The 13,775-nt window shown below is 34.8% G+C and overlaps 1 protein-coding gene across 1 annotated transcript in view; it reads right to left on the reverse strand.

Annotated features, from left to right (window-relative positions):
- Positions 1-1,016, reverse strand: part of LOC145292142 (uncharacterized) — a 74,630-nt gene extending 73,614 nt beyond the window's left edge. The window contains exon 1 of the mRNA XM_080138269.1: positions 884-1,016. The gene's annotated coding sequence lies outside the window, so the exon portion shown is untranslated. The remainder of the gene's footprint in view (positions 1-883) is intronic.
- Positions 1,017-13,775: the final 12,759 nt, after the last annotated feature.

The following is a 13,775-nucleotide window of genomic DNA, read 5'->3' on the forward strand; positions in this document are numbered from 1 at the left end:
CTACATTAGGACGAAATTTCGGAAATCGTAAAACCGAATTTCACATGAAAACAATGGTATCTATGTATTCCTCGTATTTTAAAGATGATTATATCAAAAAAATTACGAAAATCGATCAGGTAGAAAATTATTGGTACTTCTGCACTTTAGTGCCAGTTATTCCGGGAGAATAAAAAAAAAAAAAAAAAGGTAAATATATAAAAAAATAAATGTTACCAAAAATCTCGGTAAGTTACACTTCATCCTACATACCTGGATGAGTTTTATGTGTTTGAACGTTTTAAAGCTTTTTACTCAGTTGGGGGAAAAAAAAAGTTGGTAAATTAAACCGACAAGAAATGCTATCTTCCGAATGTAAATAATAGCTTAAAAGTTCAAAAATAAACAAAATACTGATAGAAATCCACACAATAAGTGTGAAATCGAAGTAATAATTTTTAAAACTTTAAATTTGGAGCATTTTTTTTATTTTACTAAAGCGTCTATATTATACTGTTGTCTATAATAAAAGACTGCCTTAACTTACTTTTAAAAACAGCATAAACTAGTTTCTTTGCAGTTAAAATTAAAATATGTAATAAAAAGTGCATATATAAATGTTAAACATAATTAATTATAAATGAAACATGTTCAGTTTTCCTTTCTTTTCTTTGATTTCAAGAAGAAAAAAACACGTTATGGGTGACATTTTCTTTTTTGGAAAGGAAACTCCTCTCATCTGAATAAGAAGTTTCTTTCTATACAGTTTAAAATCATATTAACTGCATGTTTACAACTGCTGTTTAAATTAATAAACTGTTTTGCACGACTATGCAAACTAGATGGTGATTGCAGATAAATAAGAAAAATCAAGACAAAGTCAATTAAATAATAAGATACTCACCAAATACCAAATACATATAAGCGGGTTTGTAATTTTTTAAATTTTGTGCAAACTTCGGAATTGACCAATCAGAAACCGGCATTTCAACATAGCACTGACTTCTTAGCCATTGCTTCGTATAAACAGATTCCCTTCATCAAATTAATACTATAGTATGTAAAAAGTATCGCAAATTAAACCGCTATTGTATTAAATAATGATATTTTGATATCATTTTTTATTTTAGAAGTCATCTTTTTTCATTTCCGAGCAATCAATAGATTTTAGAAGCACACACACTCATGAAAAAAATCGTTACCTTGTATTTTTTTTTTTTTTTCAATATGGCGGACTTAGTCTGCCGCTTGATATAATGTTTGTTTTGCCTTCAGTATTCTTTTTCCTTTAATTTAAAATTTATTAATAATTGTAAATATATTTGTTTTGGAATTGAACAATTATAAATTTTAAATCGATAATAAAAAGAGTTAAATAATAATAAATATTTTAAATCATTTGATTGTTTTTAGTTTTAAAAATGCTCTACAATATGATGTAAATTTAAACGCCAAACGGATTACTGCTGAAGTTGAATCAACTTATTTCGGTTTTGTACCAGTCGGGCATACGTCCTCGACAATCAGTTCGAGAGTGACTTTCTTTATTTACTTGCCTCCTCGCGGTTGGTTTTTAATGTGAAGAAAATATAACTCGTCAAAAAAGGGAACTCTGCATTGGAACATTTAAAAATAAAAATTGTCTCAGAGTAAAACTTGTCGCAAGCGCTTTGCTTTGGGGTTGTTTTAAAAATGAAAGTGAAATTTAAATTTCGTTCCGTTTTAATTTTTTTTTTAATTGCGCATGCGCCAACAAAATCCAAAATAATCGATAAAATAATTTTTCAGCACAACCACCGATATATGTACAATTGCACAATTGGCAAATATAAGAATTTTTATACAATAGTAAAATTTGGGGAACAAGAAGATTTAAGTAGAAGATTTTTAATAGAACATGGTGTATTGCCCAAAACGGTCATATGTCCGAAGTGAAGTGGCACTTCTTCACCGACGTGCCAAACACTAGCAGTATCAGAATTTTTGTAGGAATTTTTGACACCCCTAACACGAAACTGCGAATACAATATAAAAATCTCGTAATTTCTCTGTTAAAAGTGGGTTATTTATTTTCTTTATGGATTATACTTCCAAAATAAACTATTACAGTTGTTTTAAAAGTAATAAAAATATTTTTATTTTTTTTTAAAACAGTAATGAATTTTCCGAACTCAATATTTTTCAATTTTTAAACTCAATATTTTTAAATTTTAAAAATCTATCAAAATTTTTCTATTGATTCTATTTTTACGATATTTTCAGGGTCAATGTGAAATTTTATGTTCTTTCCAATAAACCGAATATAATATTTTAGACAAACGTTTTTTTTAAATTCACGCCCCCCCCATTTTCACGCCCCCCCATTTTCACGCCCCCCCCCCCATTTTGAAATGTCTATTAAAAAGTAAATAATTAATTTATGTTTAATAGGTTTATATATCACAAATTGAAGAGAAAAGGTCAATAAATAATATATTCAAATTTAAAACAAAAAAAAAAATCAGTTTTTTAGAAATTTACCTGTAAAGTCCGAAGTTTAAAACCTTTTTAAAAAAAAAAAAACACATTGTTTTGTTTTGTTTTTTTTTTAAATAAAACCTTGGTCCTTACTCCTTTAATTGAAAAAAAAAATTAGGGCTTGAATTACATTTTTCGAGGAGTTATAAGCTTGGAAAGATGGGGTGGAATTATTCACTATTTTCACGAAATTTCTGACACTGCTAGCCAAACACCGTTTTTTTTTTTTTTTTTAATGGGGGAAAGTCAAATGTGACGCTGCCGCGGCGCTCTGCGCAGCAGAGCACAAACTATGTGTTCATTGTGTTACCAACGGGGGGGAAAAAAAAAAAAAAAAAATGCTGTTTTCGGTATGAATGTGAGGAAGGGGACATTTTTTGAGAAATATAAACTTCCTTGTTGATATGGTTATATATAGAGAGAAATTCATTGGAGTATAATGGAGGAGTAGGAGAAAGAAAAGTAAACCCCAGTTAATATGACCCTCCCAACCCTTTCTAAATAATAAACCACCCACCGTTTTCCGGTTTGTTCAGAACAGAAGACAAGCAGGCCAATCTTGAAATGGGAGTGGATTTAAGTGGAAGAGAAAAGAAACCGGAATGGAGTGGGTTGTTCTTCCCAGATAACTGTAATTTGGAAGGGGCCAAGGTCAAAAAATTGAAAGTGGAGAGTTAGTATCTTGTAGAATCCTATTATCGAAGGAGAGTGGGGGTTAATTAAGACCAGGAACCGCATGTACTCATACTTGACTCCTTTTTTTCGTACACACAAACTCACTCACTACTTGTATTCACCTGTTTCCAAAAAGTGAGTTACGTAATCTTGTTCTATCATATCTCATCTTGACTTTCAGTTGGGGCTTGAGAAAATGTGTTCTGACAAACTGAAAACACTTGCAGCCCTCAACGTAAATACTCTCAACTAACTCGACAAGCAGCAAAGTCCCACCCCTATACTGTAGAGATCCCTAAATGCCGGAAAGCCTTCTACTTCAATTATTTCTTCTCTTGAACTGCGAGACTTTGGAATTCCATCCCAGCTCCTTACTTCCGTAACTGTACTGACATTTAATAGACATTTTACTGCTAAACTCCCTACATAGTGTTCCTGTAGCTTTGGTCTTAAATAGTAGCTCCTTACATCCAAATTTTGGGAATTTTATTTTTATCACTGTCAGCCATCAATCAATGCTAGGATGTAGAGTGGGGGTTCGGCCCTTTTTGCCTTTGTAGAGTGGAAAGCTTACACTTCTTGATCTGGTGTGATTGACCTCATCAGCCTTATCATTACTATCCGGATGTCACCTTCCTTGCCATGATAGGAGTGAGAGGGTGAGGAAGGGCTCTTTGCCCATTTACTTTGGTTCCAGTATAGCCAGCCTTAGCGGCAGATGATGACTTTGTGTTCTATTAAAAAAGGTTTTGACGTTAAAGATAATGTTCCAGGTTTTTCTCCTCGCTTGTTCGGAACTCTGTTGATTGTTCCCAAACAATCAACGTAATTTCATTCCCAGTTAATTACAAGGCAGCAAGGTCTTACCAACTGAAAAACTATTAGTCTCTAAAGGACCAACGGAAGAAACCGATTGTGTTTTTTTTAACTTTTCTGTAAGAGACAGAAATGAAATTCACTGGCCTGTCTGACAAGAAGAAAACGAGCAGATTATCTGTACATGTATTCTCCCGGGAAGAAAATTCCCTCTTTGTTTAAGGAACTTAAAAGAGACCATCTTGGAAAAAATTTCAATCAAAGTTTCCTTCGTAGAAGGCATTTTTATTTTAAAAGGAAAAAAAACATTAGAACCTAGAAATTAGAATGTTCAAGAAGAATGAGAGAGCATCTCTCAAAAAAAAGAATGAAAGAAAAAGAACATTTTAAAGACCCTGTTTTGCATGTTTCTTGCCTTTCAGGTTTTTATGTGTTAAGTAAGATCATTTTTTTTATTTTAAAAGAGAAAAAAAATATTTTCCTGTCTTTTTTTTCTTATAATTTGTTACTTTCATTTAGAAGATAAATTTAACTTTGTTGTTCCAATTGATAGTTAATTCTAGAATAGTCTCTCAATTAGAGAGCCTTTTTGTATATATGTTTTATTTTTTATTTTCTTGCCATTGTTACTTTATGGTTAATTTTTTTACCTTTGCTTTGGGAAATAAAAGCAACAGCAATTCATTTCTTTTTAATAAAACTTGGACTAAATTTATATACTTTTCGGGTCTGGTTTTCATTTGCTTCTTTTTTTTATTTTGTTTCCCTTTAGCTTTTTGTTTCCTTCGTTTTCATTTTTCCAAGTCTTATGTATGCAATACATAAGATATTTCTCTTTAAAATCCACGTTACTTTACTTTATTTTTTTTTTTCCATTTGTTATATATTTGTTACATTAAAAACATATTTTCATAACTACAACTACAAAATACATTAAAGTGGCAGCGTGCCTTTTTTGAGACGAAAATCAGTAAAGAAAAAATAAATTCTGATCTGGGAGATTCAATCCCTGGTCATCTTTCAAACACAATGTCCACACCACCGTTCATGCTACAGCCAGAATTGTGAAAATCATCATTTGTCTATTTTGTCCCACATCAGTATAATGCTGTCAATTATGTATCATACATTTAGCATGAGGATACTTGGGATCAATACAAACTGTCACCTCAGTGACGTACTCCTAGAACCACCAGAGCTTGAAAGAAAGCATGATCAGGTATTTTTTCTAGCATATTGCAATTTGAACACTCAGACAAGTTCTTCATTCTGGAACTGTGTTGTATGGCATTGCAGGGTAATACCATGTCAGAAGGAACTCAGTTATTAAGATGACTCGTGTCTAGCACCCAACTCCATTTAGAATTGATCTCCTCCACTAACCACATGAACCATTCAATGAACAGATTGTAAACTGCATCTTTTATTAATCCCCTTTGGAGTTTCTTTCTAGAAAACCAAGGAAGCTTTTTGAGAGCAGCTCCGCACTCTCTAAAAAACTGCAATCTGTCCCTTGGCCTATGATATCCTTTGATCTTGAATCAAAGAATCAGGTTGACAAAGGTGTTATTAACTGCAGGATTCCATCCAGATTCCTCTGTAAATAATCAACTCAAGAAAGCTCATCTCCCTGCATTTCGATGACACGTCATATCAAGCATTCCTAAGCCTCATACAGAGGTTTAATCCTGTGAACTCAATGCCTCTTTTGGCCCCAGAGAAGCGAGTACAGAAGGTGCCAGAGGACCTTTAGGTGGTTCGTAGGTATGAGAAGTATGGATAAATGGTAAAGGATTATAAGAAAGACATAAGTGGCACAAGGATTAGCTTTACCTTTTAAAGAGAGTTTCCTTCAAAGCCAAGTGTTAACCAATGCTTCAACCTTTGACTGTAACTCCTATCAATTCCTGTCGAGCTGGAGGCCCAATCAGAATCAGATGCCAAGGATTTGAATCAAGCCATCTGCCCAGCAGACAGAAAGGATCTAGAAGGGTGGTGTCACTGCCACAGGCCAGTTGACTTTCTACAATTTATTTTGATTCCTGCAATCATTTTGTAATCTGTAAGCACCTGTTACTCTCTCGATGTTTCGGAAGCATGACACAAGACAGTTATATCATCAGCGAACATGGAAATCTTGGCTCACACTCCACCAGGTCCTGGATATGACCTTAAACTATATCCAGTGGCGAGGCCCCAGCTTGCGGGCTTTGGGGAGTGTGGAGCCACCCTTTAATTGCCATTGCTCCCAGGTCCACTCTGACCCGGAGTGGTAGTACCTGTTAGGGTTCCAACTATGGGTTAAACAGAATCCGACTTGAAAACAATTAATATATTCTATTAAAAAAATTTTCTTTATATCTTTAGATTCGGCATTAAATAACTTGAAAAAGGTTTATATGCCGTAAAACAAAAACAACCAACTAACCACACTCCACCAGGTAAAGCAATTTCACATGGGACTGAACTTGACTCCCAGCTCCTTAGTTTGCACAGTAGCGACTTCAATAGAGATGTAAAGCAGGAAGTGACAGCAGGCAGCCTTCACGCATCAACCAAGAGATAGCAAAGATTGCAGATGCTTTTTGTTTACCTGCACCACTGCTATCAGTGAGTGATACAGAATCGAGATCTTTTTACAGAAGTCCAGTTTTAAATCGGTAGTCTCTAAAATAGATGCTAAGAAACAATGGTCAACTCTGTCAAAAACTTTAGACTGATCCAAGTTGATTAGTACAGCTTCCATGTCATCTTCTATTTCCTCTGGGATCGTATGAATCAGATGCAAGTTGTTTTGAATTGATCTCCCTTCGCAGTATAACTCTGCTCAAGTTCAATTGTTCTGAAACACCCTGCAACCTGTTCAATAAAATCTCATTTGTCAGTCGTTTGGTTAGTTCATTTCCCCATCTGTTCTGAGCCACAATCCGTCTTCAACTGCTCCCAGATCTTAACTGTCATCAAGCGTCAAACACATGACTGTCATTAAATGTCCTACTGAACTCCCGTCAAGTGTACTGTCATAAAAACTCATTAACTGTCACACAACATTAGCCTCTGCAAACCATTCCCTTACCATTATAAAACTAAATATATCTCTATCCATTGTTCGTTCCTTTTGTTATTGTCCTGACCAACAATCCCATATGAAGTTTATTTTGTCTATCTTGAAAAGCCTATTTAACTTAAATGTCCTTGTTCTTTTGTTCCTGTTATCTTAATTATGACCGCAAGTTAGCCCCCTCCCTTTTTCTGCTAACGAAGATATTCAGATCCATTGTCTACTGATAAACCCTATTTCTTATTTCTTTTATTACCCGATAAACCTATTTCCTTTTCTTTTGTTATATTTCCTTTATCTTTCTTTTTTTCTCCTACTTTCTAGCATTTGGTGGCTGACTATAGTATCACACCATCGTCAAACAAATGATTAAACACATTTATCAGAATTGGCGCAAACATGTGCGAACGCTTCATAGACAATTCATAGGACAGAGCATAAATTTTGACTGATTTATTGCAGCCGACTTGCTTCAATGCAACCAAGACCTTGTGCTCTGTAATTCTGGCTAGCTTTTCTAGTCACAATGAGGCGAGGAAAGTAAAACAAATTTTATCAAACTCATGTATCAGGAGTTTGCGCAGTTTGGTGAAGAGCCCCTCAAAATACTCTTGAAATCCCCTGCAAATTTCCCGAGTTGATTCCTAGGTGTATCCATCTGGAAGCTTGACTTTTCCAATGTATCTATCCAAGCTACGCCTAGAAATATTCTCTTCTCCAGCATGGTAATTCTTTTATCATATTCAATAATATGTATTTGATATCCATTTCAGATGTTAATGATGCAATGACTGTTTCTTCTAGGAGTTCTATAGTATTCGTCTAGATAAGCCATCCGCATATGCTATTCACTTTGAAGGTAACTATTCCATTTCAAATGGATAGTTCAACAATATGGCTGCCCATATTTGTAATATGTTTACAAAATGCTTTGGAAACACATGTGATGATCCATTTGTCTGCCTTCTGTATATGTACTTATGCAATATTTTACCCCCAAAATGATTGCTAGACTTTCTTTTTCAATCTGAGAATGCTTTAATTTCACTGAAATTAGTATTTTTGACACATGATGATCTGGTTTTAATTTACTATCTTATTTTTAAGTAATAGTATAATCGCTTATGCCATACATTTGTTTCGCATGATTAAAGTGTTTGTGCATTACTTCCAGTTTTTAATTTTGTAAACACATTTTGACATTCACTTGACCAGTTAAATTTCATGTCTTTCTTTAGAAGATGATTTAATGGAACTCTTGACCTGTGCATGTTTGGAATGTAGCTAGAATAATAATTAGCTCAATGACCCTAAAAATGACTGCAAAGCAGCTACGTTCGTCATTGTTGGCATATTTTTAATTACTCTCGCCTGACTTGGATCTGGTCTTCAATCATTTTCATCAATTAGCTGCTCCAAATATTTAATTTTCACTATAAAATGTTCGCACTTTTCTAAGCTTAATTTGAAACTGTATTCCTTGATTTTCTTGAATACTTCCAAAATATGCTTTGCATACTCTTCACTATTTTTGCTTTTCTTTGATATGTTATAGTAAATTCAAGATCTGATAGTATAGTATCGATGACCGTCTAGTTTGAAAACTTCTAATCCTTCACATTCAAATTATTCAAACAATCATGGACTTACCTTGAGAAGTGTTGCACCCAATTCTAAAATCTGTCAGCAAAACGATGCCAATGCTATGCAACATGTTCAATGTGGCCAGTTCTTCGGTATCCTGGCTGCTGCACACAATGCCAAGGACATCCATGGGAAAAGTTAGTTTTAGTGCCCTATATTATGATGAATGCACCAAAATTGGGACCCTTCTCATACAAGTCCATCAAGGGAAGGGTCTTTTTTATTGCTAAGTCTTATTCCTGGCATCCCCCCCCCATATGCTTCAACATTTGGCAGACAGAGTTCTTGCGACTGGCTGGGAGCTTTATGAATGTTATAAAGGGGTCATCTAGGAAATAGGTGAGGTCTTCAATGTCTTTTCTCGAAAGAGGCTAAGTTCTAAGAGGACTTTCAAGTTCCTTCTCTGATGAAAGAACAAGTTCGTGCTGATAGACAAGGGCTCAATTCTACAAATGTCCTTCTCTAAAGAGGAGGGATTTTTCTTTCTTTTTCCCTCGAGAAGGAGAAATTGATGGGCTTTTTCTTTTTCTCCCCAGCCCAACTTGTTCTTGTATAGTGGATTCGGAATAGAGTAGTGGATATGTATGTGTGGGTGTCTATTTTGGTGAATGTAGTGTGGGGCAGGTGTTATTTCAGGTGTTGGTGCCAAGGTCAATGTTTGCAAAGTGGGGGGCAAATGTTTTTTTCCCCCTGGCATTGTTCAGGGAGTCGGAGTTGTTTGTCTGGATGTAGGTTTTGGTGGTTTTGAGAATGGTGTATACTTTTCCTTCCCCTTACTACCTATCCGTTTTTCTCTTTTTTATTTTCCTTTTCTAGACTGGGGGAAGTAGTAGCAAGTTTGTGTATACCTACTCTTTGCTGACTCCATCCTCTTTTTAAAAGAGTTTTTTTTATCTTTTTATTCTCTGCCAGTTTCGTGCTTCTACATTTACTGCTGCTGCTGTTGTTGTTGTTGAGCATCATTCCTGATGATGATTTTGCTGGCATTAATTTCCTTGATATCTTTCTATTTAGAATTCTTTCTAGAAGAATATCAGGTATTTACGGGAGGGACCACTTGAAGGTTGCCGATGTCCCTAAGTAAAAGTGTTTCTCTAGAACGACCTGGATTTAAATTTGTTACACCCAGATTGTCAGTCCATATAATTAACCATTGGGCCACGATCATCTCTCTACTGCTGTTTCTGCAGCTGCTGCTGCTGTGTTTGGGCAGGTAGTGAGACTGAGTCAAAAGGACTTGCAGACAACATGTAGCAACAACAGGCCGACTTGCACTCATCACTTTCAACAGATCAGGTTCACTTGTACTACAGACTTCAACCATAGTGAAGACTCACTTGCACCATGGATTTCATCAACTGTGCAGATCCATTTGCACTTAACATCTTTAATAGTGGACTCACTTGCTCTATTGTCATGTTTGCATCTATAAGTGATCAATAAACCAAATGAAAGTCTTTTTATACATATGTGCATGGGTGTTTACAGGGTTTTTTTTTTATTTCTCTGCATCTACACTGTTTCACTTCGCTGCTTCATGTGTGGCCATGTTGTCTAGTGGTTGTCACTTGTCTCATCTTTTTAATTTAGGTGAATAAACTTTTCATGCAGGAAAGACACACAAGAAAGGCATTCGCGAATTTCTTCAAGGTTTTATTGCAGAGAATTTACTCATGGAGAGAGAGACTAATAGCTAATGAATATTTCCTGCTAACTTCATTTATTTTTTTCATAGCACTTGAGAAATAAGAGAAGCGAATAGACAAAAACCTTACTAATATTTAGTTTAGATTAACAATTTCTGCATTGTCTAACCATAGAACTTTCCAGAGAAAATGGATTAGAAAACCTTTCTTTCTTTTGCTCGAAAATGGTATGTCACGCGATCCTCCATGTGCTACAACCAACAACACAACAAAGAGGATGGCATATCAACTCATGAGGACAACTGAGGACTGAATGGGTATATGACATTATTTGAGATGATATGGATAATCAGGAGGGACCTGTGATCTATTTTATTTCTATACCTAAATATATTACAATATTTTTTAATGTTTTAAATGCACACTCGAAAGCAACTGATGCTTTTTAAGTTATTAGGCTTTGAGTTAGCTAACTAGAAAGTCCTAACTAGTTGATGGAGGGGTGCTCCTCTCTTCTCATTTACAGAGAGCCAAAAAATACCTGTCCTTACCTCATGGCTGCCAGGAACGAAAAAGGGTCAAGTTCTGTCAACAATGCATTGTGGTCCTCCTTCTTTTTCTGTATCACTCTGTGCTGGACCAAATCAGCTCCTGACTATGGCGGGGTGCGGGGGACAACGACCAGTGGTTCTAGTAAATAGTACCATAGTTCTACAAACTCGTTTTGGCCAATCATAAATGAAAGTTGCATGAAATAACAGAAGAGTTAAAGATATCAAAGAGCAGAGTATTAATAATTTTGCATGAATATTTATTGAGAAGAAAGCAGTATGCACAATGGGTGCCATGTTTGCTTGTAGTCGATTAAAATCTTGATTCACAAATCCTGGTGACATGTTTGTTGGATTCAGGCTTCTTGACATTCAACTTTACAAATGTCTGTCAAACTCAGCTAGGATCAAATCTGGTTAAGGATACACTTTGCCATGCTTTAATAGCACTTTTTTGATTCAATATGTCTCTCCACGAGACAATAAAAGTCAGGCAAAAGCCTCCCCCCAACAGACACACAACTGCAAAAGAGGGATTATCCATTTGTGCCACAGGAAGAAATTGCTGCCCAAAAACGGCTAAAAATCGTTCATCTAAAAAACCATTATATTGTAAGAGAAGTGTTGGAATTGGTGTATCACCCTAAAAGGAGAAATTGCGTGTATGAATATGAACGAATAAAATAAAGCTGAATTTTGCCTAAAGATTATTGTTTTATTAGTTAATGTTGGTATTTATTAAGTGATGTGTTAACTGGAGTAGTTTTTTAAATAAATATTTCTTCTAAATCTGGAAGGTTATTGTCAAGGGAAATTAAATAAAAACTACACCCATTAACCGATTGATTTTTATAGTAATAGAGTAATATATTTTTTGAACGAGTTGCTAAATCAGATTAAGAACTGAAAATGTGTGGCATATTTGTAGATAGAATTTGATGTATTAATAAATAACAATAATAAAAGAAATAAATAAATAACAATAATAATAGAAATAAAGAGTAAATTGGAACCATCAAACGAAATTTTATTATTTAGATTAATGTTTTCATCATGAATGTTATTTTCATGTTTCCGTCAATGTAACCTCTGACTTTCTTCAGATGCATCTGGCCAAACTTTGGAATAATTCTGCCAAACTCGGGAATCTGCACTGAATTTTAAACAGACGGCTTAATTTTACCCACGAGGGTAGCATAGACCTGTTTCTGTCAGCTATGACTAGCTTGAAATGTTAAGTAATTCATAATTATATTCTTAGTATCGCGCCTCCTCACTGAAAATTGGACCTTCAACCTCCAGAAGAGTATCTGTTAGAACAGAATTTTACTGGGTACTTTATGCATCACACCACTAGTCCTTCCAGACAATTCTCGTATGAATTTTGTTAAACCTATTCTTGTTTTTAGATGTACATCATTAATACTTATCACTATAAAGCAAATGTCAGAAACATAATATTAGATGAAATATTTAGCAGAATGTGACCTTTCTATTGATATTCTATTAATATTGCAAAAAAAAAAAAAAGAAAAAAATTGTAAACGTTTAATGTAGAAAACCGATGCCCCACAAGCCATAACGAACTCATAATATTAAACTGAAATAAATCAAATAATGACAAGGACACCAGATACAGTACAAGGGAAGTAACTCTTAATTACTTAAAACATATTCTCTCTTTTCTTTCTATACCGTGTGCACTCTCCGTCAAAAATGATGACAAAAATTATGCTTCAGCAGTGTTCACGCTCCCTATTTATATTACAGAAATAGTCATATAAAATCATAGAATTACATGAGTAATTTAATTTATCATATATAAATTATTATCATTTCTGATGATCTAAAGAAATTAAACACTCACCATTGATCTTTATTATAGAATTAATGGTTCACTTCTATTTGTGCAACATGCATACCACATTTTAACATAAGCCAAATACAAACAGACAAAAGTATATAGAAGCTAGAAGTAATTGTAAGAAAGAAATAGTGACAGCTAAGAGTGAATACACTGAAACCACCAGAAAATGCATCGAAGCACAGAAATTAGGAACTCGTGATTTCTGGAAAATCTACAACAGTGTAGTAAATAATGGGCAATCAACAATTCCCTCACTATCCAAGAATTATAATGTTGTTTGCATGGCATCCAAGAAGGCTAACATGCTTGCCAGTCGGTTTGCCTCAAACTTCACATTGAACCCAGCAAACCATGCCCTCCCTGACTTTCCTTTGCAAACTGACGTCTAACTAGATGATCTGAAAATTACCCTTTCTCAGGTGCATGATATCATAAAAAATCTAGATACCTCAAGAGCATGTAGACCCGATCTCATCCCGGCTGTGCTATTAAAAAAATGCTCTGCTGAGGTTGCTCCAGTTCTCTCCAAACTTTACAACAAATGCCTTAATGAATCTTGCTTTCCTAACTGCTGGAAAACTGCTTCTGTGGTACCAGTTTACAAGAATTCTGGTAAAAGAATTGACCCATTAAATTATCACCTCATTAGCCTCTTCCCGCTTTTCGCCAAAATATTTGAGTCCATAATTAACCAAGCTCTAGTCCATCACCTTACAGCTGCTAAACTTCCGACCAACAATATGGATTTAGGCAAGCCTGTTCTACAGCAGATATCCTAACTGTAATCTCTGAACATATATACCATTCACTGGACAAAGCAGGGGAGGCTAGAGCGGTAGCCTTAGATATATTTAAGACTTTTGACAGTATATGGCACGATGCTCTTCTCAGGAAAATCAGATCATATGGTATCACTGGACGAATACTTAACATAATTAAATCCCTCTTAAATAAGAGAAGAATCCAGGTTGTTCTCGACAGTCATACATCTAAACAATATGATATAAATCTGGGTGTAC

The sequence above is a fragment of the Euprymna scolopes genome, chromosome 13, assembly GCF_053919585.1.
Source record: "Euprymna scolopes isolate OS-2025 chromosome 13, ASM5391958v1, whole genome shotgun sequence".
Taxonomy (NCBI): Eukaryota; Metazoa; Mollusca; class Cephalopoda; order Sepiida; family Sepiolidae; genus Euprymna; species Euprymna scolopes.